The sequence below is a fragment of the Bemisia tabaci genome, chromosome 3 (genome assembly GCF_918797505.1).
Source record: "Bemisia tabaci chromosome 3, PGI_BMITA_v3".
Classification (NCBI taxonomy): domain Eukaryota; kingdom Metazoa; phylum Arthropoda; class Insecta; order Hemiptera; family Aleyrodidae; genus Bemisia; species Bemisia tabaci.
Window position 1 is genome coordinate 47,393,187 of NC_092795.1, and position 25,912 is coordinate 47,419,098.

A 25,912-nucleotide genomic window follows, 5' to 3' on the forward strand; every position below is an offset into this window, starting at 1 on the left:
AATTAATGAAATCCGTCCAAGCAGCAACTTCCTACGTTGAAAATTAATCGAGATATTGCACTTTGAAAAATGCGGCTTACGACGTCATCCACCGCGGTATTGACACCCTTGGTTTTTTCCACCTTAATATTTTCATCCGTCAGGGAGACATACATTTGCTCTGATTACTAAACGTGTAATTTGGATGAAGCAAGGTGGAAGAAACCAAGTGTGTCACTACCGCGGTGGATGGTGTCATAAACCGAATTTTTCAGAACGCGATTTCTCGGTTAATATTGAACGCAGAAAGTTGCTGTTTGGACCGATCTTTATTATTTTTAGCTAAACTGTAAGAATCAAACATCAAACCACGATTCTGTGACCAACGCAACTGACTCATTATCTAGGCGCATTTTTGCAAGTTAGGTGAGGATTCTAATTCCTTCAGCCTCTGGTCCGAAGTCATCATTAGGCAAATCTGAGCGTTGATACGAATATTGAACGTAGAATGTTGCTGTTTGCACCGATCTTATTACTTTTAGCTAAACTACAAGAATTAAGCATCAAATCACGATTCTATGACCAGCGCAACTGACCCATTATCTAGGCGCATTTTTGCAAATTAGGTGAGGATTCTAATTCCTTAAGCCTCTGGTCAGGAGTGATTATTAGGCAAAACTGAGCGTTGATATGAATAATGAATATTGAACGTAGAAAGTTGCTGTTTGGACTGATCTTATTATTTTTAGCTCAACTACAAGAATCAAGCATCAAACCACGATTCTATGGCCAGCAAAACTGACCCATTATCTAGGCGCATTTTTGCAAATTAAGTGAGGATTCTAATTCCTTAAGCCTCTGGTCAGGAGTCATCATTGAGGTCCAGTTACACGATCAAATTGAGCCATCAAATTGGCAGGCCTCTCATTGGTCGCGTACTCACCTCAGGTCTTTTTCCACCAATCAGAGCTTCAGTTTGATGGCTCAATTTGATCGTGTAACTGAACACTTTAGGCAAATCTGAGCGTTGAATTCCGAAAGTATCTTACCATGAGGAAGATACCAGTGTGGGGTCTTCAAAATTCAGTGTCTCTGAGGGTCTCCACGAGGCCCCGCGTCCTTATTCTCTCTACAGACCGTACTCTACGCGGACGGTCACAAATGTTGCTCTTCAAAGGTCACCGATGTTCGCCGGCCCCGTAAAATTTCAGGCTCATCGATACCGACGATGACCTCCATTCGAGCAACACTTAAAGAAGTGAGTCCAACTCCGAACACTCTTGATAACGTTCGCTTTCGGTCAATCCACGATAACCGCTCGGAAACAAGTTTCCCGGGCCCGTCGTCGTTAGATAAATGTCACGAGGCGTGAGCCGACTGTTAAGATACCGATTCTTAACCCCACCCCCCTCCCCCCGCCCCCCGGAAAGTAGCGCCATCGGTCTAGGATTCGGTCGCCGTTGTCGTCGATGGGAACGAGACGTCGAGACGGACCCGCGTCGCGTCGCGTCAGGTCGCGTCGCGTCGTCGGTCCGAATCGGTGGTGAAAGTTCTCGAGTCGAGCGACATCGACAACGGCATTTTCGCCCTCATATCTGCCCCCCCCCCCCCCCCCGTGCCCCCTTCGCGGCCCGTGGCGGTTATTGTTTCGTGTTTTTCTTCGGTCCCCCCCCCCCCCCCCCGACGATGGTTGCGGCCGTTGCGAACTAACTCGCGGTGAACTCGCTTCCTTGAAAGGAGCCGGTCGCGTCGATTGCGCGCGCTGAAAAAGCCGGCTCGGCTTACGGCGCGGAGTCGGCTACTGGTAAGGAAGAACGCCGTATGAACCTTTGAAAGACGCCAGATTTTCGCGGATAAAACATGGATTTCAGAGGAAAGTTATACGTATTTTTCCTTAAAATTTTCAGATTTTCAGATTGAATCGCGAACAAAATTGTCTGAAATTTTGAAGGAAATATTCACACTTTTCCCCGTACAGTCGATATTTATTGCAGGAACTATGGCAACATCCTAAGGCTCATGCGGCGTTCTTCCTCAGCATGGCAGTGGGTTTATAGCGGGAGTAGGTAAACATCGGGAGATTGAACGCCTCGAGGCAAATTTCAGTTGCTTAATACCAAAAAATCTTGCTTGTAAAGCCCAAGTTTAATTAAGTAATGGTTCCATCTCCTGGCAAAAAAGAGTGGAGCCAGTTTAGGAAAATTTGTTCGACACCTCGATGTCTGCTCACTTGAGCCATAGATTCATCTATAGCGTATAATTTTGTTCGCAAATTAGCTGAGGGGTGAGCATAGAGCACTCAGGCTGAAATGTTAGGACGCTCCTTGAAACTTCCTAGACCTGTAATGTTCTTACCATTTCCTTAAAAGTATAGACATTTCAATGTACTTAAGGAGCTTTGAAGACTCAAGGAGCAGGCGGGTTCTGAGTCGATGTGGTTTTATGGTCCGTCTTGAAATTCCTGCTGAGGAGTCGTAACCGAATTGGAGGGCCGTCGCTTTTAAGCCAATAAAGCCCGAAAGACTTTATAGTATGCGGCCAGCGTCGTCGGATGATTTTTTCGATGTAATCGATTACTTTCGATATTTGGCGGTTATGTAAACAAAGGTAATGCCTCTGTTGCTTTTCGTCGAAATTTTGCATCAACAGCGATGATCGAAATCTGGGTCGACTTAAGCTCTTCAATTTCTAAATTCGACTAAGATGGTGAGGTGCATGCTGAGGTATATTGTACACTTCATGAGCATTAGCCGTTATCACTGAAATTATTTCTCTGATAAATTTCAGTATCATTCGGGACAACATACTGCAGGTCGAGATTTTAAAACTTTTTCAAACATCCAAAATTTCAAGAGGTTCTTCACTGACTCTAAAGGTCCTCATGCTAAAGAGATCTAATGTGAGATTTTGTTATTATTGTTTTCATAAAATTGTTGGGGTGAATCCACAGTATATTTAGGAGGAAAAGCTTCTTACTCTATCAGACTTGCATGGGGGATTAGAAAGAGCTTAAAATTACGCAAACTCAAATCGTATTTTGAAACGGTTTATTATCCTACAAAATGCTCGAGAGAAAGTCCAAATTTTAGATCATTTTCTCAAAAACTTTTGGCGCTTATACCTAATTGTGTGACTGGCTGCGACATACCCGGTAGCGAGATACAACTATAGGAACTACAGATAGACTTTGCATAAAATTATCGATGCAAACTTGTCTTACAATCTCACAACTCAAAAGTTCAATTTTTAGACAATCGCTATTTTTCCTGCTGGCAAGCCCCTTTAAGATTTCATCTCTACCGGTTGGAAGCTTGTATTGGCATTAGGCACCCGCATATTGGCATAAGCCGTTAGACTGGAACTGGAACAATAAAAATCCGGAACGGTAACTTGTCTTGCGAAGACTAATACTTGGAATTAATAATGTCTCGCCGAGATTAACAGAGAAACTTAAGCTTCTGGATGATGATGTTCGGAAGGTATCAACAACTTCCTCTTTCTTTAAATTTTTAGAGGGTATTTGAATAGCTTACTCAGGACACCAAACTTACCATGAATTGATTAAAACGTATGCGGCATAGACTTAAAAGCGATTACTTTGAATTAGCAATTGAATTGGCAAAAAAAAAAAAAAAAAAATTACGATTAAAAGAAACTCATTCCGCATATGATAGAACAAAAGAAGACATTTGTGACGCTTCATGAACCATCAAAGTTATATCATTTGGACGTATTTCTATCAAACGGAACTATGTGCGTTAAGACATGAGCCCTGAGACCAATAAGAATATGTGCATGAAATTTTACCTAGAGATTCTGAAAATTTAAAGGAAAAATATTCATAACTTTCCTAAAAAATGTACATTTTATCAAAGGAAATTTGGCAACTCTCAATGGTTCATACGGCGTTTTTCCTTAGCACGGCAGTAATGGTCATACGGTGTCTTTCCTGAGCATACGGCAGAGTACATGGTAGATCGTACGGACACGCATCCATGGCGTGAGCTGAAGCACTCTCCCCTCGCCGTAAGTTGTTACTCCTATAACGCGAGGGCGTATCTCTACTTCTACTTGAACCCCAGAAAGCATTGAATTATACGGACCGCGGGGCTCACGTGGATATATAGATACGTCCTTGCGTCAGAGGAATGACCAAGTGGGGCTCGACGGCCAACGGTCACTTTCGACAGGATACTTTGAATTCCACTGAGGCCCCCGTTCCTGACTTCCCGACTTAAAGGATGAGACATGAACTGCTGAGTAGTTAGACCAGAACCAGCACTTTGGACACCTCCCCGCCCCCGCCCCCGGGGAAGGCCGGAAACCGGATCAACCGAAAAACGGCCTTCCGTTCTTCGCAGAGCTGTCATGTTGAATTTTAAGGCAGCGGTTTTCTTACACAATTGAAGATATGATTAAAAAGACATAATTGGACCGAGTTAAACAGAAAGGAGCCAAGCCACATCAGCTATTCCCAAATTCAATCGGGCAATTCAATTTTTTACTTGAAAACGGTTGTGCGGATTTTTGTGCAAATTTCTATGAATTTTTTCCATAATACAAAGCTAACTCCTTAAAATTTTCAGAGGAATCCGCACAAACGTTCTCTCGTAAAAAATCAAATTGCCCTGTTCAAGGCAATAGCTGATGTGGCTTGGTTCCTTTCTGTTTAACGCGGTCCAATTAGAAATAGTTGTTGGGCAAAATTTGTTGTTAGAAACTTCAAACCTACTTTAGAAAACAAATTAAGGTGCTTATCAATTTTCCCCTGACATTATCGTCATTTCTCTTGATATTTCCGAGTTTTCCTCGACTTTTAAAAATTCCCTGACATTTCCCGGCTTTCCCTGATTGTGGCAACCCTGCTTACAGCATGTCAATGTCCTTGGTTTTAAAGTGATGATTTAATACAATGTAAGCTTGCTGTAAGAAAATAATACTTTCTTGTGCATTGATTTAATCCTAAGCCTGCTCTTCCAATACGATACTGTTACATAAAAGACTGTCATCCAAAAAATCCTCTCCCAAGTGCCCACTCTTGAGATCTAGGTTACTCTAATCCGCTCCTATTGATTTGTCTATTGACTAAGCTTAATCGCATAGCTAATTTACAGAGCTAAAAGCGTACACCACCAACCCTCAGTACATAGTTTCATTGCAAATAGTTCAGATTGGGTACGTCAATCATTCGAGTGTCCTCCAGGGTCTCTACTTTAAAAACAACTTGGCTACATTCAATACATTGTACTCAGTTTAACCCAATAATTAGACCGCGTTTCGAAAAGAGACTCAGTTAGAGACTCAGAGAGATCAGTTAGAATTGAATTTTGATTATGAAACCTCATGCATGTACTAGAAAAAAATAAAAATATAATAACGAATTTACTTTCTTTCACTTTTAACGAAGATATCGCCCTTTTTCGACCGTCTGTTCGCGATGTATCGATGGTTAATGTGCGAAACCATATACCTCCGTATGCGATGTTGCAAACTTACAGGCATACTTTCAGGGTGTCTACTAAAACAGGCTGATCAACAATAAGTACTTTTTCAGTAACTTATCAAGAAATTCAGTACCTCCTCCGACAGAAAAATTCCGTACTTTTTCAGTACCTCCATTTGACGAAATTCGAAACATTTCAAAAATTTGAAATTTGAAATTGCGTCGAAAATGACAAAAAATTACAAAAAATTCCGGACCTTTTTGCGGAATATCTGTCCTTTTTTGTACTTCCGGACCGCCCTTAGAAAATCAGTACTAAATTTCGGACTTGTAGACACCCTGTTAATTTTTTCTTTGGAAAATTACAGTCAACATGGTTTCTTATAGACTTCCTGGGTTTTCTTCTCTGTTAGCAGAATATTCGGTTAACATTTCAACCTGCAAAGTTGGCCTTTTTCTCCTCGAAGAAATAAAGTACGTGGTTTTGCACTCTAGCAAATCGATGTGTGTACAGTAAAAATTTGGAGATTTTTTTTTATAAATTTATTAATCTAGGTGATCCGGCAGCGGGGTGGCTGGACGCGTGGGCCGTGGTCAACGAACGGTGTCACCGGTTCAACAGTGAGCGGCGGCGTCCAGACAATCAACGTCCAACGATCCAAACAGAGGCAACGATTATGAAACACGATAAGAGCGGACGGACAAACTCGATTTCGATCGGTGATCGCGATTCTTGGCCGACTGGAGCAGAGCGGGTCAATCGCCTCTGGATTTTCGACCGCACAAGATTCCGAGAATCCAACTCCACGGCATAAACTCACGGTTAATGGTTCAAAGGAATTCAATTTAATGCAACAGGACTTGGCGTAGGTTTCAGGAGTGAACAGAGGACATTTGATCGGAACAAACGCCTTCAGAATGCAGGCTAGGCCAAAAGTAACAATCGTTCACGACGATTTTACAGCTGGAATAAAAAAGTGAAAATTATCTTTCTCGTGATGTCTGGAATTTCTTGTTCTGTCTTATTCCCTGGCGTTTCCCCGATCTTTGTGGGTAAATTCCCAACAAAATCCCAGCGTTCACTCTCACTTTTACCGAGATTTTTTTGAATTTCAATCGGAGTTTAGAGCTAATTTATTGGTTGGAAAATGTTACTCTCTCGTTAAGCAACGTTGGTATGAACTCGAAACAACGTAATATTGCCAAAAATTTCCGATGATCGTCAACTACCGAGAAAATTGGTAATATTGCTGTTTTCTTAGTGTAGTAAAAAAAATTGTCATTTTTTAAAAAAAGTTTGCGACTGAATTTTAGAATCTGTACAAGTATAAAATATGCGTTTGTATCAGCTTTAGAAAACAAGTGCAGCACAAGCACTTAGAATACACATTCTACCTGTACGATCAGCGATCTTATCTTTATCCTTCAGTCTGCAGTTCAATAAACCGTAAATCACGTGCTTTTTCGGACTAATTACTCTGTCTCCAACCCTTCTTTCACTTCCCAACCTGACGGCAGTGAAAAGTATAAAAAATATTTCTGCGAGCGAGAACAACATTCCCCAAGCGATATTTTCATCAACTGGCGCGACGTATTTCACAATTCGGCAATTAAGTTTGCTTACGACACAGTGTAGCTTTTAGGAACTCACCAGAAGAACAGACAAGTAAAAATGGGGACCCCAAAATTATCAGAGACCAAAGACAAAACGATAATGGGCGTTCTTGTCGTAGAGAAACTACTATAATCCTGCTTGCCAATTTTTTTCGCATCTTCTTAGGCAATTTACATTTGTGAGAGGATGGCGTTCAGACGGAACAACAAGAAACCTATTAGTGGAGTGAATAAATTTATAGACTTAATTAGATATTTTCACGCAGAGGAAAGAGCGGTTAACTTTTTTTCTGGTCAGAACTAGCCGACGAAAACAAACTAACGTTCATCAAAGCAAACTAATTGTAAGAGAAATCTGTGGAATTATTCGAACATCACGTTAGTATGCTTGCATATGTTTCCCATCTATTTTTTGCCGAATAAATTCTAACGGTGGCAAAAAAATGAAATAATGCCCGAAGTCTACGAATTTGTTTCTGTCTAAATTAATTACATTTTCTTTTTTAAGACGGACATAGAACTCTGAAATCGCTTCACTTTCTATCCTACAGAAATCGGAGATAAAAAGGAAAACTTGATCAGAAGTTTTTATTCTAAAAGAAAATTCTACAAAAATTCTGAGCCTTGTGATGCAGTTGCATAGCTCTTTTTCCGGAGGATTCGTATACGAGTTAAATGCCTCACTCAAATTTTGAGTTCTACCTGAAGGAATGACTTTCGAACGGAAACAGAGATGCTGCAAGTGGAGGAATGGAGAATATGCACACAAAAAATTTATTGCTTCATCTCAAAGTGCCTAATGAGCTGAGTTCGCAGTATTTTTCATAATTTTTTTCTGACATGGGAAATTGGAGACAAATTGATTTAAAAGTGAGAAAATATGCCGCCTTATGACGTCATCTGGCGGCATTTCCCATTTAAACACATGTATTTTAGCAGAATTGGTTATTTATTCATATCTCCTCTATAATAATTGCTCAATTTATGAATTAAGGGTATCTTCGTGTTCAGTCCACTCAGTAAATCCCACTTAAACACAAAATTCATCAAATTTCAGATCCTTGCAAATGCTTATCATGAAAACTTACGATTTAGTTCGTGCATGGAAGACCCGTAACACATATGCATTCGATACATACCTGAAACAAAAAGAGACACGGTTGATTAGTTTCAAATGTCAAACGAAAAAACGAAGTTTTTACGATATTTTGGCTTAATGTTCATCTAAAAAGAATAAAAGCCCATACGTGGTTAACAGATATCCTACTCTCATGACGTCATACTACACTAACTCCAGAGTCATTACGCTTTGCCAAGCGCGGCTGTACTACAATACCTGTCCGTCCCACGACGTTAATCCCGTCGATATAAAATCAGCTTTACGTCGGCATCCCCTCCTTCGCCCACATTCGGAGGGCTGGGGGGTAGGGGAGATTAATTACTCAAAAACGGCCTGGGACCGGACGGTCAACAATCAACACGGCGTCTTCGATTAAGTAATAAACACCACGACTCAACGGCGCAGATTGACAGCTTAATTCTCGTAACAGTGATCGTCGCTGAATAAAAAAATTTTAACCGCAGTTTGGCAATGCAGCGCCGATTTGCCGGACGGTGATTAAACGTTGACCGAGCGAGATGACGCCGGGACAGGTGATTACCAGCACACCTTACACAGATACACACTTGCGAATAAAATACCGGTAAAGTGGTCGATTAATAAAGCAGATTTCAAATTGGCACTTGAACCAATAATGGAATGGACTTGGTGATGTAAACTTATTAGTCAGGAAAAAAAAACTCATATGATCGGTCCAAATGCGGCATTTTTACAGCCAATAGTAAGTTAGAGGATCTTTAATATGATTGTGCTTCAAAAAGACACTCGTATTGTAAAGTTCGCGATCAACGAGGAAAAAAGGGACAAATTTTAACAAATCAGGTGAAATTCACCGGACTAACTCTGAAAATGGATCTTTGTAAAGGGTGGCAAAGATTACTGAAGATTGAAAGCTAACCAAGGAAATGTTTCACGACCATAGGCAAACTGTAAGACAACTGTAAACTGTAACGGTGCCGCACTATGAATTTCACCCTGTTTAATGATCCGTTCCCACCAAGTCTAATACCTGTGTATTCGTGGTCACAAGAGGCCCGACAACAACTACACGCAGAACCGAGCCCTCGCGTCACCAAAATCTTCCCTTATTTCGACCACGGTTCATTCGGTGAAAAACGTCTGTTTCCTCCATAACAACACAAAGAATGGCGGTAGAAATTTAGAATTGCCATTCCTTAACTATTCCAGATTTTCCTTGAAAGACTTGGAGAAAACTCCCCGACTTTTGAAATACTACAAGGTAAGAAATAGCAATTTAAAAATTTTCGATCCAACTGAGAGACAACATACAAATTCATCATTATACATGAATACTATTTTCCCGTGACTCTCAGATCATTATGTCTTTTCCTGGTTTGCCAAATTTCCTCTGATTGTTGCCACCCTGATACCGATAAAACAGGCAACTTTTAACTTGCGATCCTCAGCGCTTGGCGCTTGCTTGAACGACACGACGATGGTATTGGGAAGACACACAGTGGAACGAACTAATGAAAGAAGTCGGACATAAAATTTTTGCATAAAATTTCAAACTTTTACGTTTACATCGTCACAAATTCAATTTCAAAGGGTGTTTCTAAAGGAAATTTCACGAAAAAACCAATGGAACTACTCTCAAACTTTTTTGCTTCATATTTTCGAAAATATAAACTTTCAAAGTTTCCAGATTTTGATCGACTTCTCTTATTGACTCGGTCCAGTGTAAGACGTGACGAGCATAGAATCATCCATCGACAGCGATAACGAGTATCTCTATGATCGCAAGGTTGTCTGTCAGTCGTTTATGAGCCGTCGCGGCACGTCCGTCGCGTCGTCGCACATTGGGTCGAGTCAATCGGAGAGGTCGGACAGAATTGGGAAACTTTAAACGCTTTTAACTCCGTTTATACAAAACTTTGAGATTCTAAAAGAGTTTTCATTGGTTTCCTCGTGAAAATTCCTACTCAAAGCACCCCTTGAAGTTTAAAATGTGACGAAATATACATTAAAATTCGCAGTTTTAGTGAAAAATTTCATTTCCGACCTCTCCAATTGACTCGATCCACTGTGCGTCGTCTCGTCTGTCCTTTCCCTCAACAATGACCCGAGCCCGACGAATGCGACATAATTTGTCCTATCGCTCGTTCCTACCGTAAGGATGAATGGCTCCCGTTCGTTAGCGCGATGTCCAAGTGCCTCTACTTCGCTTTTCTACATGACCCTGTAAACGTTTCACTTTTACGACTGACTGAGCTACGGCCGGAGGTCTGGCCCTGGCTCACCTGGCCGCCTGGAGGTTCATGCACTTAGAATGACATCGTCAAAACCGTCTGTCTCGGAGACGGAGTACCTTGCAGATCCTTCATTATGAAATTATAACGGCCAGGCAAGACGTAGGCAAGTAAAAACTTCGTTTTCGATTAGATTAACCAATGACGTAGCCAAATTATTTTTATTTCAGGTGAGAAGGAGGAGGAGGGGGGGCATAGGTATATGTTAGTCGCTTTCGCGGTATGGACCTGAAACGTCCGGCTTTTTTAGTTTGCATTGATTGGAGAATTATGTGTGCTATTTCATTCAGCATATCGAGCAATTTCCAGGAAAAATGGCAATATTTCTTCCTGCAAATGATCATTTCATCGAGAGAAATTTAGCAATTTCAGAATTTTTTCAGAAATTAGCTAACCGGGAAACATGCAGATTTCCTACACAATTTTTCATAGAATTTTATTCGCGATCAGATCTAAAGTAGCTAAAAATTTCAAAAAAAAAAGAAAAAAAAAACCCCATAACTCTTCTCAAAAATCGGAAATATTATTCGAGGAAAGTTGGCAACTCTGGAATGTTCATGAGGCGATTTCCCTAAGCAGGGCAGAAAGTGTATGCCTCCAGAATTCGCGCCAAAGCCAAACGGCCAAAAGCTCCACGCTACGGTCAACTTCGAGCACCAGCCTACTGGTCGGCCGGCAATCAGGCGAGCCAATACGCGTTGGAGTCAATGAATGATCGAGCCAATATTTGTCCCTCATTCATTCATATCACTGCGCCAGAGGTTGTAGTGAGCGAGTATCGGCACCGGCGGAGTCTGCGCCTGCCTCAGACCATTTTGGAAGCGACGACCTGGCTGCTTGCATAACCGGTCGATGTTGAAACCGACCATGTCAATTACACGATGAGCCCCGGAATAAAGGTATACTTACGAGGTTCAAGGCTCGTTAGATAATAGACTTAGCAGGTTTTGAGATCGAGTGATCAGGGACCTAATCACGGCAATCTCCGCCGTTTGTCTTATCTGCGCGCGGCGCTCCGCACCGACGCACTTCTTTCACCGGTACAGCGGTCTTCATCTCCTCCAGCTCCTGGATTACCCAATGCCCCCCTCCACGACCCCCTCAATTTCAAAACACCTGTTCGAGTAGCGGGGAACCGGTCATGACCCGATCCCGATGGCTCGAGCTCGCTGAAGACTCAATTGCATGATTGAGAGGGAGGTGACGACTCGACGGCGAGTGTCAAATGCTACTGTCGAAGTGGGCCTGCATGAGCGACGAGCTGTGAAAAATAGGGGCATCTTGGATTATCCTGCAGCTGGCGATTCGAAATTTCCAACGGGAGTTGAGTCCGGCCGCGAGATATTGCATCATTTTCGCGATATCGGATTCCACTTTTGGGGTTATCGGTTTCGGTGATGTATTACAGCACGATTAGACAACAGCTGTGACATTTAAAATAAAAAAAATATTCTACTAGATGGAAACCCATCACGTTCAAAGAAGGTGAAAACAGTCAAAACACCAAAGTAGTCAAACCGATCGCTACGGTCCACTAGACGCTAGAATCAGTAAAATTTGACAAACTAGTAAACAAAGTGAGTAGTATCTGACGAACGAGTCAAAAAAAGGGAAGAGTCAAAACGCCAAATGGCTCAAACTGGTTGTAAAGGTCAAAACGCTAGAATCAGTAAAATTTGGCAAAATAGTCAAGAAGATGAGAAGTGTCAAAACGTTATATTGGTCAAACCGATCGGGACGGTCGAAACATTAGAATTAGTAAAATCTGACGAAGGAGTCAAAAAGGTGAGAAGAGTCAAAAAGCCAAAAAGTTCAAACCGATAGTACCGGTCTAAACGCCAGAATCAGTAAAATTTGACAAAATATTAAATAAAATGAAAAGAATCAAAATGTCAAAAGCGGTCAAACCGATTGAGACGGTCAAGACACTTTTTTTTTTTTTTTTGCTGGTTTAGTGGCTTATATTCCGTTGGAACCTACAGCCATCGATAGACAGTATTTATTGTCCTTAGACATCATGGGATTTAGGCACATCCATGCTCCAGGCTTTCAAATTTTCAGGGATTAAGGCCGAGTGGAATCTGTTTCTGCAGATCCACTCGTCAGTTCCATGAAAATTTGTCGCCACCACCGGGATTCGAACCCGCGACCTATTGGCCTAGAGTCAGACGCGCTGACCACTAGGCCAACCTGGCCGGCCACTAAAATCAGTAAAAATCTGACAAAATAGTCAAAACGTTGGAAAGAGTCAAAATTGTAAAAATGGCCGAGACAGGCAAAACAGTCAAACCCGACAAAACGGTCAAACAGTTGATACGGGTGATTCAATCAAGACTGACCAAACAGTGAAAATTATCGACTGTCAAAACGGCAGGTTTCGTAAAAGGTGTTAAAAATTTTAGATTGAAATCACTCCGGAGCCTTATTTTGCCCCCAGGCGGAATCCGAGTGATGTGCGTGTGGAGCAGATTTCACTACTTTAAGCGGAGAAGACTTCCCTCTCACAAGGCAGAATTAACTTCGATTCTTCTCCAATATTTTTACCGGTGAATAGAAAAACTTCACCGGTGGCTTTCAGTTACTCCTCACAATGCGCCACTAGGAAAGTACTTTTGAGAAATGAAGATAAGGACTCTGAAAATGCTAGTCTTTGTCGGACGTAACCTTTAGTCCTCATGAATACTTTTCGATTTACTCACGATCAGCAACACCAGTCAACAACAATTATTCTACAGATGAGACGATTGCCGGTTAGTGCGGAGCGGGCGACCTTGGACCCGGGATTGAATCGAGGTATCAAGAATGAGTCTGTGTTAGGCCTCTAGTTATGAACCGAAAGAGACTCAAGCGAGCACTATATCGTCAAGATCTATAAGTTTCATCGTTGCATGCGTGCTTTAATCTGTGCACATCTGCACATGGGAGTTAGTAATTCATTGGTGTCCGAGTAATTTGGAGTACATTTTTGGTAGACACACGGACACCCTCACACACAAAAAAAATCATTCTAAGAAACATGTCTTGCTGTCCATGGTGGAATGATGGAAAACCTCTCTCACGAGAGAGGGTTACGTGATATTCTCTTCGGAAGTGTAACTTCAGGCCCGTGTTGATTAGATCGTTATTGTTGAATTACTTAACGTAATTGTTGGAGTGTCAGATATAAATAGAATCCTAAATGTCGGATGGATCTCTAGATTTTGTTTTTCTCCCCCGCAACTTACGGCAAAAAAATTAGAGTCTAAGCCTCTCATTATAATTAGTAGCGCTAAAATCCAATCATAGACCCTTACGATAAATTTTGTCAATTCAACTGAGATCTATACAAGCCTCCAACATCTCGAGCGTTAGAAACCTCTATGAAAAAAAAATTCAGAAATCTCCAGGAACAACTGTGTACTTGCAGCATCTTCAAAATCATCAAATTCACTGGAGAGAAGAGAAGACATAAGAAAGAGGAAGAAAGAGCGATCTATCAGAGACAATGCGTTTTAATTGAGCACTGATTTAAATAAAAAAAGATAGGAGACATCTTTGCATCTTCATAGTTTTCTCACGAGAAGCTCGTGCATTAGAGCTTAGCGCTGATGTCACATTTTGCTGTCTAGTGAGAATTTTTAGCTGATTCAGTGAATGAAAAACAGATTTGAGACATGCTGTGACGTTTCTAAAATTTCTTCACATTCTTCCTCCTCTTTCATCAGTTGTGAATAAGTAAAAACTGATATATTTACGGTAAAAGAAGTCAGCACACATGAGTGAGCAATTTGACACTGGATTCGTTAAGAAAGAATGTATGATTCATAAAGTGCGTTTTCCTTCAATTGCAATGTACCACGGAATTGAGGAAAAGGCGCATGGAGCAGACAAGGCACTGCGTCTCTCTTTCTGGGCACATTGGTAATAAAAGGTATCCATGTACTGAAAACTAAACTGAGGCTTCATTTGCGAAGTAAACGGACCTGATTTTGAGAGTCAAACATAACGCCTATGACTTAATTCGAAGTTTAAGAGAGGTGACGGATCAAAAAAAAAAAACTCCTTCACACTGTTAGCTAGGCAAAAGCGGTCACAGTGAGGCTCGAATAGTTATCTACCTAGCCTCTTCATCAAAGTGTCACTCTGTAGCGAAAGACATGCAGCTTCTGCTGAATAATTCTTGGTGAATTTTTGCGCGATGATGAAAACTTTATACGTTTGATCAATTGATCGTATTCACTTGTAATTAGCTGGCATACGTATGCATTTTTTGTGGCTGTTATGTTGTATACAAATTTTCTCTGTTTTCACCATATATTTTGCGATGTTGCATTTATTATGAAAGAATGCTTGGAGACACTATCTTTTAGACCGGCAACGCGGGTTTTCAGTCGAGAGCGATTTTCCAAATTAGACGAAGCGGTGTCCAGACACCGCTAAAAGCAATTGTAGAGTCTAGCTCCAGGGTTGCTGATAGACCACAATATCCAACAATAACTGTTACAATCCAATTTGTAATCAGGATTCTTCGCACGTAACAAGGCAACACTGTCGAAATCCCGACGTTGGAGCACCGAAGCTTTCAAATATCGCTGCTTTTATTTTAATCAGTGTTTTCACTTTCACACGACGCGACGCGACGTCGACGTTGACGCGACGCACGGATCGGGGATCAGCGCGGCCGAGTTGCGGGCGGGGTCCTCGACGATTTCCTCCGTAACCGCCGAATTCAATTAGAGGAGAATTCGGAAATGAAATGCGGCAACACCGCACCTGCATCACGACTCGGGAACCGGCAGCGACGGCGTTAAGTGAGAATCCGAAAGTGTTTTCGAAGCTCCCGTACCCCCCCCCCCCCCCCTCTCGTTTCTACTCATTGCGCTGGGTAATAATAAGATTGATTCATTACCCACGGCCACTATCGCCGGCCGGTGACGGGCATCCGAAACTAAATTGCGAGAGACAGGGACTCGGCTGGGGGATCGTCCGCACTAACGAAAATAATGATCTCGTTGAAGATAATTCGATGAATTGGATAGCTCGGAGATCGAGTCAAATAAGAATGTAACTCGGAGAAAATTAGCGTCATGGAGATTTGGCGCGCGCATTTTATATTGCTTCATCTGAAAGTGCTTAAAGAGCCGTTTTTGCAATATTTTTTATGATTTTTTCTGATAAGAGAAATAGTAAAACAATAGATTTAGGAGAAAGAATATGCACCGCTTAGTGACGTCATCTGACGGTATTTCCCATTTACACATATGTGTTTCAGCAGATTAGATCATTTTGTCGAGCCTCCTCCGCGAAAATTGTTCAAATTTTGAACTAAGGGTACCGTCATGTTCAGCACTCAATAATTTCCACTCAAACACGGAATAATTCATTTATTTTTCTGCAAATTGTCTATTCAGCTCATTTAGAGTCAAGAAGAGCCGAACAAATCAAAAATATAGTCAAAATTTGACTCAGAAATAGAGTCAAAATTGATGCGATCTCGTCTTCAGTATAGGAACAGAATATTATTACTTTAAACAGTGGCACGGCAAAATTACACTATGAAATTTCTTCGAACTACCTGTAAACTGTGGGCTGTTTCAGACAAGTTTTTCGTATAAGTAAAAATTTCCGCATGTTCCTACCTACGTAAACATTTCAAAATAATCAGTCGCAAAACTCGTTGATTTTTGGAAAGAGGGGAGGTTGCAATTTGCTAATACCTAATCCGATGTAAAGTTCAAGTAGACTCCAAAATGATATCGAACACAAATCTTGGCTGGCAAGATGCCGAAACTCATCCACTTCACTTGTTCCTTGACTAGATTTGGTGCAAAGTGGCCTTACGTTGCACGTGACGAAAGCATCGTAAAACGCATCGTCTCATCACCTCATTTCCGTCGACGCAACCGTCTAATCACTCGCTTAATGACCCACCCACCCACGTTTGCAGCCACAGAAATCGAACCACATCAATCGCACAGATGTATCATTACATCAGTCCTAAATACTCATGAAAATTATTTATCGTAAATGGACATTTTATTTTAAATTTTAGAATTCCACAGCGTCTCTATCTCTATGGACTAGGCTGAAAGAAAGGACGCTGAATTTTCCGGGTTTTTCCTGACCAGTATAATCAAAATTCCGAATTTTCACAATTTACTTGTAGAAAACAGCGAGAGAAATGCAGGAAAGATTCAGAGAAAAAGATTCAAGATCAGACAATAATCTGAAGGAGAAAAAGAAGAGGAGGGAAGAACTAAATTGTGATGAAGAATGTTTTATTTGTAAAGTGCGGTGCGGCGTTGAAAGTTACAACACGATACAATGGCCCAAGCACCTCCTCAATTCATGAAAAATAAAACTCCATGGAAAAAACGCCTTGATACAACTATTCGTGCTCTCTGGACGCCCGGGTTGCATATACGACAAGTTGAAGGCGTTTCGGCTTTTCTTGCGCGAGCTGCAGAATGGGTGACTTTCCTTTACGAGTTACCGACCAGATTTGTTACTCCTATGAAAAAGGAACGTAAACCGAAGAGTACGGGTTCCAATGGGCCGTTCTATCGAAGAACAATATATCTCCATGAGCAGTTCGTTCAGCAGCGCGCCGCGCAAAATGCAGCTTGGGTAAGAGTGGCCAAACGCCTTCAACTATTCGTGTATGCAACACGGGCATCCATAGAGCACGAATTGCATTAACTTTACAGAAAATGACAAAAGCATATGAGCCTATTTGAAATTGCCATTTCTCATTGCAACTTAACTTATTTTTCACTTTTCAGGGTGTGAATTAGATCATTGAAACCCAAACGAAACTGCCATTTAATTCGATAGTGTGTTATTTGTCAGATTTTAAGGCTCCAGATGCTTCTAACACCCGGTCTTTTTTATGAAACTCTCTAACTTTGCTCTGATTTCTCTAACCTAATGATATTCCCTGATAATTTCCGGTTTTTCAGACCTGTAGATACTAGGTGTTGGAATCATTACCGCGATAAAAAAAAAAAAAAAAAAAAAAAAACTTGTCATTTTCCAGTTACTACGCTGAAAAGAGGTCCGATCGGAAGTCTGTCGTGTTTTTACCACTGGAAGTAGCGGCCTCAGGCAAGAAGCTCCCAGTGGACGTGATGCTTATTTGCGCTTGCTTCACGAACGAACGACAAAGTAGACAAAGTAGCGCACTGCTCTAAAGGCGAGCAAAACCTCGAGTAGAACCTAGTTGACATTGAGGCTGCTCTTGGCTCCAGGTGACTCCGATGCCGAGCTAGCGTTAACCAGTCGTGGGATCAACGAGTGCCGTTATCGTTTTACTTTTTTCCGCCTCGTTGCATCCAACCCGCGGGATTCTTCCCCGTAATATAGTTATTAATAAGTTGGGCAAAGCTGAACTGAAGGAAGCACGCTATTTTCTGGATCAGTTGGAGATCGATTACGGGAAATGTCTCGTCCTGAGATCTAGGTTCCCGGTTTCGGCATTCCTCGCTGAGTTGACCGTTGTTCAGTCACAAGTGGAAGTATTTCTGTCAAACGGAACTATGTGCATTAGGACGTGAGCCCTGTTGTGCATATATCCTGATTGGTCTCAGGGCTCATATCTTAATGCGCATATTTCCGTTTTGCAGAAATACGTCCAAGTAGGCAATATCTTAGAAGGATCTTTCGAAAATAGCGGAAGGAAGAAGTGCACCATGTTCCATAACGACCAAAGTTTTTTTCAGTTTCATAAACTGAGATTTCGGTTCGTTGAATTGAGCCTTCGGTTTGTCCAACTGAAGTTGAGTTCTGTGTCAAATGAAGTGGTCGGTTTGCTTCCTCCTCAGTAGGCTGATTATTGAAATTGATAGACAAAGCGATAGACAACGAAGACGAGGGGAAAGTGGAGTGGTCCCTTAGGTTGAAACGGGTGGATTTTATAGTGTAAGAGGGCAATAATGATTGATTAACTTTGGTTTCTCGTGGGTTGCCGTTAGTTAGTCTGTTGCGCACCACCTTAGTTCATGGCAACTACCAGCTTCCACCGATAGGAACGTCCCATTCTCTCCTTGTCTTCTTTATCTATCGCTTCATCTATCAATTTCAAAAACAATCGGCCCGCTAGCCTGGAAACTGAACTATTCGATAAACATGTAACAGAGGGTTTTTACCGTGTGAACTTGGCTTATCTTGGGCAAAATGAAGTGAATTTAGCGGGAAACAACTTCAGCTAAATCCAAAAAATCCTTGGATAAGTTTTTTCCTCCGTCCTGAATACCTGCTTCGACTTGCTGCCTTTGGCAAACGTCACAGAAATAGTAAACAAAATTTTTGGATTTTTCCTTTAATGTAGGCTCGCGGATGAGGATCTCACAAATTTCCGAATCGCGACGCACAACCACGAGGAGGGAATCTGCCGTCACGCAATTTCGAGCCTGTTACAGTTTTTTTTTTGTTTTGACGCCCGGGCCCGGGCCAAGCCGACTCGTGGCGCGGGTAAACAACCACTTAAAGTATAATCATATCCTAGTGACAGCGTTGCTCATTATACAAGCGCGGATTAACTATTACGTGTGCCCGATTATGGCACTCTTTCGCTCGCCTATTCCGACGGTCATCCGACCGAAAATACCCGGCGCGGTTTCGGATTCGGGCGCTGCGGTTTCGGGCGCGGACCGCTTGCGGCCGTTTTTCGGCTGTTGTGTCCTTCTCGCTCGAATTAAAACGGAAAATCTGTCGATGGACCGAATTTGAAATTATTTCCGTAGACTCGCACTAATTTTAGAGACTGGTTTCTACGTTCAATTACAGGTATAGTTGTCTGAGTGTATCACTGAAGAAAAAAGTTCGGTCGTATGTACCGAAGTTCGGTGTTCCATATCATCCCAACCTTTTCGGTTCGTCAAACCGAACTCTCGGTTCGTGTAACCGAACTTGTGCGGCAAGCTGAACTGACGAACAAAGTTCGGATACCGAACGTTCGATTACACTGGAAAAAAAACATTGGATCTAGAGTCCAGACTCTTAAAAACATCGACGAGAAAAATTACTCTTGATTCGATCAGATTTAAGCTTAAATCAAGAACCAAGCCTCTTAATTTGAGCGGATTTCCTTTCGATTTAAGCTTAAATCTGATTGAATCAAGAGTCCTTTTTCTTGTCAATGTTTTCAAGAGCCTGAACTCTGGATCTAACGTGTTTTTTTCCAGTATACACGAACCGAAAGTTCAGTTTGTCAAACCGAATATTTGGGATGATATGGAACACCGAACTTTAGGTTCACATAACCGAATTTTTTTAGAAGATTCAGAACTGAAATACTGAACATTTTGTTACTTGCGTTGAAGATAAAACACGTTGAAACTGAATGAACTTTAAAATGTTGAGTGTGCTTCCTTGCACCAACTCAGTTGTGTTCGCAAACGACTAGGGATGCAGAAGTAAAGGCTCTGAAACGCGTCTCGCTACAGTATAGATTGGTGCACGTGAAATACTCTGGTGTCGAAATTCACTCCTCGATCTTGTGTAAACAGTGTAAAAAATTGCGCTGATTATCACGTTTTGCACTGGAAAAAAAAAACACATTGGATCTTGAGTCCAGACTCTTGAAAACATTGACAAGAAAAAGGACTCTTTATTCAATCAGATTTAAGCTTAAATCAAAAGGAAATCCGCTCAAATTAAGAGGCTTAGTTCTTGATTTTAGCTTAAATCTGATTGAATCAAGAGTATTTTTCTTGCCGATGTTTCTAAGAGTCTGGACTCTAGATCCAATGTGTTTTTTTTTTCCCAGTGTGTGTAAAACTTGCATGGGTGAGATTTTCCACGGTTTTACACTCAGAACGAGAGATACATTGCATTCAACTATACGATAAAATTAACAGCCACACAATCTGATTTCACGGTCATATAAAAAATTTGGAACTATCGGTGGGACGTAACGGAGAACTTTATAAGCCTTCATTCGGGTATTCAATTCATCCGTCTATGCATTTAACAAATTATAAATCCCGAATTCTATTCCATTTCCCTGCATCATATAATATGCATTACATAATGCAGACGAAATCGGCAACACTGCTTCGAACGTCACTTGACGTCAAGCAAGCGTTCTGCTCACGACCTGCGAAGAATTTGATCGCTCGGCGCGACTGTAGGAAACTACTTTTTCGCTATCGGCTTTGGGTTTCGTCAAACCCGGCCGTTGACGCTAATACGCCATAATAGTGACGTTTTCGGCGGTAAAAGACTACTACTTGCGTCATTTTCACTGCTGGTCGAGTTTGAAAAACGTAAACCTCCACCGCGTTCCTACTGCTCGGATCCGACAGGAATCCGAAGACTCCGGAATGTCATTTCCGCGAGTCACCTCGTTCCACGGCTCATTCCCGCTGAGATCTCGTAATCTTTGCACTGATAAAGAACGTCATATGCTCACTGGAGATACCTGCATCAAGGACGTTGGATTAGCTAACGGGGACGGGGGGGACGGGGGGGGGGGTGGATTCGCATCCATGGTGCAATACACTCCGCCATCTGGTGAGGTATGTACCGAGGTCCAAACACCCAGAACACAAATACTGCAAGGCTGGTAGCTGGTATCTGACATGGTTCGAGAATTGCGTAAGGGTAATGCAATAAAAAACGGCAAAAAGGAAGAACTAACAAGAACTCAATGGACCACTAGACAAGGTACGAATTTCAGCACTCTGATATATGATCCGTGACCAAAATTCCACGTAGAGCACGATGCGCACAATGAAAATTATCGAAATCAACTCCTCACAACGATATTTAATGATTCTTGATGCGTGAATTCAAACCATCCGCTCATGAAAACTCAATGCTCTACGCGATTCACATCGCGCGCTAAACGTTATCATGACAGTCTCTGCGCGATGTAAAAATCTGGCAACCTCAATCTTGACGCTTTGGCTCAGCTATAGCAAATTGCCTATAGTTCGAACAACACATGGTGGGAAATGAATATTGCTCGATTAAGAAACTTGCTGAGACCGTTATCGTGCGCGATTTGACTCACGTAGAGCTTTGAGTTTCTTGTGAGCGGGCAGTTCAAATTCCTCGTAACCAATGTGAAATGAAAAGGTTAATATCTTCGTTAGGAGTTGGTTTCAGTAATTTTCGTTGCGCGAATCGTGTTCTACGTGAAATTTTGGTTAAGAAACATGTACCGGAATGCTTAAATTCGTACCTTGTCTAGTGATCCATTGGACGTATTTCTATCAAACAGAACTATGTGCAGGTGGGAAAGATAAGGTGCGCTCGTCAGTGCTTGCTGCTTGGGCCATAAGAATGAATGGGAATGATAAAGCTCATCAAACTCCTGATTTTTTAATTTAGGAATAGGGGCTGGTCATAAAACAGTTAACGCTGAAAATCGGAATTCGATTACTACTCCTGCCCCTCGTAACGCTTCATGCGCAAGCTTTTATGCGTAACGTTAATATATATAGTGCGTAGCAAGTGCAACGAATTTTGTTTTAGAAACATTGAAGGGATAATTATTCTAAAGTTGATCAATACGGTCATTGAAATAGAAAAACAACGAAAAAATTACTACTGGCCGAAGAAAACAAGAGAATTAGTGGTTTTTTTACCATTCCAGTTTTATTTCACTGGGAGACGGAAAGAATTGAATATACTGAAAATATCACATGAGAGGCCCTAGAATTTTCAAAGTTTTGGGGCTCTTCCCCCGGATCCCTTTTGAGCTTTAAGTTGCCCCACCTAGCCTCTTAAATTTCCTCACGGGGTGCCTAAATTGATCTTCCAACTTCTTAGGGCTGGCACTGCCCAGAAGGAAGTTAGAATCTCAATACAAGACCAACGACATAACCCAATTATTCCTGATCTCCTAAAAATTTCGCCTGGAGAGATAAGGAGCCGTTCCTTTGCGCCGACACTAACAATGCCCCCAGGGAAGAGTCTCTGTAATTACTGGCATGAGTACATACGTTCGATGATGGAGTCCTGGATTTGAAATGCGCAACCACTATTCATGAACGTCATACGCTTCAAAGCCGGAGCGTCTCAGAAAGAATTCACGCGCGTTCGAAGACAGAGGCTTACCTAATTAACAGTGTTTCAGTGTGGAGCTCGCATCATCGCTGATGTAAGAGACTTGACACTTCGATGACGGAGATGATTTTCATGCATCTCTCATCGATGTACATGGGTTACAGGTTATGCTCATGCGCCGAAAATGCCAGGGTGTTTCAACATTTTGGAGCACACTCAATTTTTAAAGACGAAACACACTAACTACGCGGCTTGGCATTTTATTTGATTTTTTGTTTGGTTTGGTTTACCCTTCCCCCATGATTGGGTAAAATGATCACGCCGTGGTGATTTTTTGTTTTTCCTCTAAAGATAATCAAAATATGCGCGGAATTTCTCAAATGTTGCGAGAGTACGATATGTGGTTTTGGGGCGTAGCCACCGCTTCGAATTGGATCATTGAGGAGCGACTTTGAGGTGAAGCTAAAATTTTTGTCTTTGTCGAAAGATTTTCAAAATGACCTTATGATTTACAACGAGAACCTTACAGCTTCTTATCACAATTAAGCGGTACCACGAATGAAGAATTGACCAATATTCTTAAAGTCTTTGAGAAAAAATAATTTTAATATGCAAACTTGTGAATTAAATGAGGTTCAAATTCGAATCCTGCGGCGGAAAATAAATTTTAGGGCTCAATTTTATCAAAGTCTGCCCTGAGACGAGTTTTACTCAAATTGACATGTTTCTTCAAAAATTACAGTCAACTTTCGCGTTCTTTTCCATAATGCCCTTCAAAAATAAAAAAGCATTTATTGAATAAGGCACCTCACATCGCTGGCTAAAATGCGAAACCGCGCATCTATACGTTTGCGGTGATACTCCCTTCCCTCCTTGTCATACTTCATTCGATGTCGCGATTATATTCTAACGCGAGTGAGTTCGAAAAATCGAGCCAAACACATGGCGGCCGGCGTTAAACGTATATTAGCGCCTGCAAGACTGAAGGAATACTTCACGCATTGCGCTAAACAGCCCTTCTCTGTCAGAATATTCTGTATTCAGGAACAAGCCAAGTTTGAAGTTGGCTTGTTCCTCCGCGAAAAAATAAAATAAGAGCGGAAATTTTGAAACACCGCGATGGAGAAATATGGCTTTGCGCTGGAAAAAAACAATGCAAACAGAATATAACTGCGACTGAAATTGTGCACACGCTTCAACTATTCATGCTCCTCATCGTTTATTCGGCGCAAGAAAAAGAAGTTGTTTTCTTCCCTCATTATTTGCGCTTCGATTCAGTCGTAAGCATCGACGCTTGAAGCTTTTCCGCACACTCCGAGACAAATCTCTTCGAGAAGATTTGCATGTGCCTCGAAAAACAAATGTAATTTCACGGTTACAGACAACTTTGTATGCATCTAAGCGCCAATAAAATCTCATTGGCTTTGGCTGTCTGGAGTGATAATTAGAACTATTATGTAGAACTAGAGCTTCATTATTAGACCTAGGGAACAATTCCGTATTTTTTAAAAGAAAACAGTTCGAACTTCCTAAACGCATGCCAATTACACTTGATGCCTTATTTGTGATTTACGGAAAGAGTCTAGATCTGAGGCATATGCTTGGAACGGTAGGATGTACCCGCTAAGTAATTACTTGCAAATTAGAGGATACCATTTATGATGCTCCTCTGGGAGGTTGGTTGCAATTTTAAGGGAGGAATAATTTATCTAGCTGCGTAACGTTGTCTCTAAAAGCTTATATTTTCCTCTTTTTTGTTGTTGAAAAGTTAGGATGCTTTGAAACCGCATTGTGTGCACTCAATGAACGGAGAATCAATTATAAAAGTTGTTGATCGATCAAAATAGCATGGCCAGATTTATCATGGGAGGAGAGGGATCCAAAGGTGGGAAATTTTCAAAAATTTTAGAGAATGTTTATTATCATGAAAACAAGGTTATGGGAAAGAGAGTCTGGTGTTCAAAACATCCCCCGTGGAATAATGCACCCCGGACGTAACTTCACCTTACTGACTTAAGTGGAATTTTCTCAAAGTTGAACGATACCGCACATCGACCACCACTCAATTTTCGTGTGTCTAAATATAAGTTTGGATACCAGCGGGCCGATTCTTGAAATTGATAGACAAGGCGATAGACAAAGAGGACATAGGAAACATGGAGCGATCCTATTGGCTGAAATGGGTGGTTGTTATAGACTCAGGGGGAAAATGATATAGACTAACTACAAGGTCTCTCGTGAGTTGCCGTTAGTTAGTCTATTACTTACCTCCTTTGTTCATTGCAACCATCCGCTTCTACCGGTAGGATCGCTTTATTTTCAGTTTGTCTTCTTTGGCTATCGTTTTGTCTATAAATTTCAATTATCAGCTCGCTGCGGCTCGATTGTAGAATCGTTATCGAATGACCTTCATCGATAAATAGCATTGTCAAGATAGGGGTTTAACGATGAAGTTCTTTTGAACAATCTACCGGCTATATTGTTAATTGCTGTTTAAATTAGTTTAATAAAGTTCAAAAATTATACAGGATAAAAAAACCGCGCAAATACATGCAAACCGACGGATTGAATATACATGTGCTCGATACGCGACTTCAAGCTTAGCGTGCGTCAGGTTCGATTAAAGACTTGACGGTTACGTTAGGTTAGGGTCTGCTTGATCCGATCAACATTCCACGTGTAAGTGCGGACGTATGGGAGTAACCATTTTCGGAGGGAACCTTCTTCGGTTACAGTATACATTAAAACCGAAGACGGGAAAACTAGTCGATGCGTGTTTGGTTGTATCCATCTACCTACTTTCGAGCTCGAAAATGCATAAATCCTGTTCGTCGGCCGTTAGTTGGTCAAATTTGTGCCTCGGAGTAGGAAATCAGTTTACTCCGGGATGAAAATACTTCATCGAGAAAGAATAGTCGGCGACGAATCCGGTTGGACGGCTCTTCGGGCCATAAATCAACTCGGCGGGACGCTATCGTCACGTGACGGAGGATCGGGTCCAAAAAGCTCCGCGAGGAGGAACTGTTCGGTTCGCGCGGGGTATTTTCATTGATGATACATGACACTTGATATGTCAGAGTGCGCTCGCTGATTTTTATGTGGGTTGGAGTCAACGCGGAAACATTTCGACGAGGTACTCGATTTGCAATTTTATAGCGATGACCTCGCCACTTTGCACCGCTGCGTACGGAGTTTTTTCCGAAATGATTATTTATTTATACACAGTTGGGAATTTCCGTGTTTTGTGTTGCTCTGTGCTACTTTGTGTTGATCCTTTTTGTCTCGGACTGACCCAAAGGACTTGGTTGCTCACTCGATTTTGTGTTAAATCGACCCAAGCCGTAAGCTACTCTGATATACTCCGGGCGCGAGGAAAGTCTTGTTGTTGTTGTTTTTAAAATTACTTTAGTTCAGTCGCGATTAATTCAATATGGTATTTAATTTACTTCAGCGTAAATGAATTTGATTTTCTGACTCGTTTAGAATTGGCTTTAT

At 41.6% G+C, this 25,912-nt stretch overlaps 1 protein-coding gene across 1 annotated transcript in view; it reads right to left on the reverse strand.

The window, feature by feature from the left end:
* LOC109030630 (uncharacterized) overlaps positions 1-25,912 on the reverse strand; it is a 148,397-nt gene that overhangs the window by 26,826 nt on the left and 95,659 nt on the right. The gene's annotated exons all lie outside the window — the stretch shown is intronic.